At 31.0% G+C, this 3,771-nt stretch overlaps 1 long non-coding RNA gene across 1 annotated transcript; it reads left to right on the top strand.

Moving 5' to 3' along the window:
* LOC124894393 lies at window positions 1-3,408 on the top strand. Its single transcript, XR_007051162.1, has 2 exons — window positions 1-97; window positions 3,005-3,408. It is a non-coding gene; the product is annotated as an uncharacterized LOC124894393 (long non-coding RNA).
* Window positions 3,409-3,771: the final 363 nt, after the last annotated feature.

Genomic DNA, 3,771 nt, shown 5'->3' with positions numbered 1-3,771 from the left:
GGAGAAAACCCCTTTCAATCTAATGCAAAAAAGGATCAAAAATTGGGTGAAATCTCCATGAATTTTCTTTTGCTTATTTAATCATCCATGATTTCAGGTATGAAACTTTCTTTATTTTTTTTATGATATCTTTATGCTGTCTATACAACTAAATAAAAAAAAGTTTATAAATACATGATAATTTAAATTTTAATAGATTTTCTTTGCATGTTAATTGTAACATCAAAATACAAAAATAGTATTTGTTTGCACTGATTTTGCTGCTAAACTAAGAGCATATTATACAAAAAATCAAGTCCACAATATAATCTCCTTCAAAAATAAAATTGAATTTCTTCTGAAATTTATTTACTTGATCCCTGGCTCTGCATGCAAGCTTCAGATTGCAGATTCATGTTTTAAGTCAAAAATTGACTGAAAATGTTGGGTGAATCTGCATGTAACTATGTATTTGATTTTAAAAAAAATAAATTAACAGTCATAAAAATATATATTAAAGTCTCTGTTAGTTATATTTAGAAACATATTAGAAGAGAAATCAAACCTCAGAAATTAATTCCATAGACTGATGTTGTATTTGCTGCATCGAGGTTGATTGTGTGCTTAAGTCAGTGTTATATTCAAAGATTGATGATTCTGTGCTAGTACTGCTTTGTTTTTTAATGCCATCTGTGATTTTTTTTTTTTTTTGCTCACCTTTTGACTTCATTCTTCCATATCCATTCTCCTTTTTTTTTTATTGGATCCAAAATTTGATCTGTACACCCTGTTACAGAATCGACAGAACTAAATCTGTGTTTATTTTTACCACAATCTCCATTATATATCTCACTTCGATGTTTAGTAATCTCGATTCTTGCTTGATACAAATATTTTCTAGCAATTTCTTCGGAATCCTCATAATTTGCGGCTAAAGTCATAACATCAAATGCCTCTTTCATTAACCCATTCAAATGAATTGTCATAGAGGATTTTACTGTTTTCTTCTTTGTGATGTATTCCTCAAATTTGTCTCCATGCTTAGCATTCTTGGACCATCTTTTCAAAATATATTTCTCAGGAAGGTAAGAAAAATTCAAGTCAAAGAATAGAACTTTTAGTGCGTGACAACATAACCAACCCATAAGAAAAATTCAAGTCAAAGAATAGAACTTTTAGTGCGTGACAACATAACCAACCCATGAACTCAAACATATGACAACTACAAATAACTGAATTTTCAAGGGAATTAAACTGGACAACTTCAGTTTGTCCATTTTCACCCGTTAAAATTGTATATTTAGTAGTATTGTCATTAGTTTCAGCACTGAGTGTTCTTTTGGTTGCCCCTTGCAAAAATTCATGTTGAAATCTTGTGTAAATTCTTCTAGTGTACACACTAGCCGCATGTTTTAACATCTCACAATCTTCTATGGATATTTTAGGCATTCCTCGAGATTTATCATCCTCGGCTGCTTCAATATCTTGCATTTCAGTTGTTCGCTGCTCATAATGCTTTACAAACTCAGTTATACTCATTGCCTTGCATCTCATTTCTGTGAAGATCCTATTTGTGCTCTCACTTCTTTGAGTTGATTTGATGTCTGTCGAGAAAATTAAACGACTAAATGCAGGACACCACTTTTTTCTCAAATCATATAACTTTTGAAGCCAAGTATTACTCGCACAATCTTATTCACTTATCATTTTATGTCATACTAAATTAAATTCTGATTTCGAATTGCACCTCCACAAGAGTGTATCAAAATGGTATCAAAATTCCGACTTAAAGTAAAGCTGGGGTATATTTTTTTGAGCATTTTTATCAATATGTCATTCGCATAGTCGATGACACGTGTTAGGAAAGACCTCTTTAATTGCCAAGGCATGGCAGGAGCTTGATCGGTAAAAATTGTCTTTGGTATTTTTCCCTCCATTGCCTTCAAAAATGCTTGAAATAACCAAACAAATGAGCCAATGCTTTCATTGCATAAGAATGCACAACCAAAAAAGGTATTTTTCCAGTGGTTGTTCACACCAATAAATGAAGCACAAATCATGTCATATCTATTTGTACGATAAGTAGTGTCAAAAATCATCACATCCCCGAAACACTCATAGTGCAATTTAGATATACTATCTCTTCAAAAAAAATTGCACAACCTACCATCTTCATCAACTTGAAAAGAATAGAAGAAGTTTGAGTCCTCTGATTGCAAATGCATAAAATCATTTATCAAAGTTTGAGCATCTCCAATACTAATCATATTTTTCTTATGTGCTTGAACAAAGTTATGAGCATCTTGTTCAATGAATCCTACATTTTCAACTCCCTCCGTTACATTCTGAAGATATCGAACAACTTTTTTTGTACGAATACTGGCATCAATCATAGAACCAAGAATATTTTTAGTAGCATTTATAAGCCTATGACCAGAATGTATGAAATGTTTCAAATTATCTTCTATCATGGGATGACTATGCAAATCATTGAATTCACAAACTTTCAATATTCCATTTGAAATTTTATATTTTATATGAGCCATACAACCACATCTATATTCTAATCTTTATGCTTTCTTTCTTGAAAAGGAGAAAGTTTATCCGATTGTCCTTCACAAGAACAAAGAAATAAACGTCTTGTTGTCTCTCCTTTTATACTATTAGTCTTTCCTCCCTTTTGAACACCAAAACCTCTTGCCACGGCATATGAATTATATGCATTGTATGATTCCTCTTCCGAATTAAATTTCATGTCAATCTCAAAAACAAAGTTCTTGCTAGTGTTACAAATATTAGGCTCGTTAACGCTGAAATCTACAATAATAATTTTTAATTGTAAGTATCAAAATTTAATAAATAGATAAACTATAGATAGTATTTATTTATTAGAGATCTCTACACTTAAATTACCTTCATGGGCAGAGGAGTCTTTGCCTTTGTCACCATGTGCATCTTCCATTTTTCTTTTCAAGCACAGTCTGTATAAGACAAAATTTACAAAAATTATTTTTTATGTTGACAGGATCAATTGACCACGAAGATCATTCAATGAATGATACACAAGATATGGACACAATGAAAAGAAAATATTGAGAAGTGAATGACATATGTTAACGTTAGATATTTGTATACGAAAATAAGTAATAGCATTACATATGTATATAAAATAAGGTGATTTTAAAAATATAAATAATAATGAGAGAAAGAAATGAAAGAATAAAGGTCATAGATGGATACATCAAAAAAATTTCTTCTAAATTTTGCTTGAGTGAGAATGCTGTGAGAGCAATGAGTGTGAAACTACTTCAAAAGTTTTGCTTTAGTTGGTTTTGGATGTAGTAGAAAGAAACTAATTAAGGAGGAAAAAATGTATTCTCTTTCGCTCCATATTTATTGTACTATATATAGTCTTAGTCTTTCCCTCCATTTTTATTGTATTGTATATCCAGTCTTTTGTCATTGTATTTAATATTTAATTTAATTTCTTTTGCAAAGTATCAAGGTGGACCCCACTTTTCAAGTGTCAATCAATAAATGGATCCTCTCACAACTTGTGTTGGTTGGACCTCAACCATAGTAAAATTTTTCATTTGGTTTCTGAAGAAATTTCTTCTTTCAAAGGATAACAATGAATGCATGTGGACTCCACCATCCACTAACATTTTAAATTTATTTTATTTATATTTTGGACACATCCTTTCACACTTTATTGGCTTTAAAAAAATTAATGTGGGGTCCACCACGTCAAGTGTCAATTAATGGATGCCCTCTTACAACTATGACGTGGTG

This window comes from Capsicum annuum, unplaced genomic scaffold (genome assembly GCF_002878395.1).
Source record: "Capsicum annuum cultivar UCD-10X-F1 unplaced genomic scaffold, UCD10Xv1.1 ctg73583, whole genome shotgun sequence".
NCBI classification, from domain to species: Eukaryota; Viridiplantae; Streptophyta; class Magnoliopsida; order Solanales; family Solanaceae; genus Capsicum; species Capsicum annuum.
This window is presented reverse-complemented; position numbering and strand designations above follow the sequence as displayed.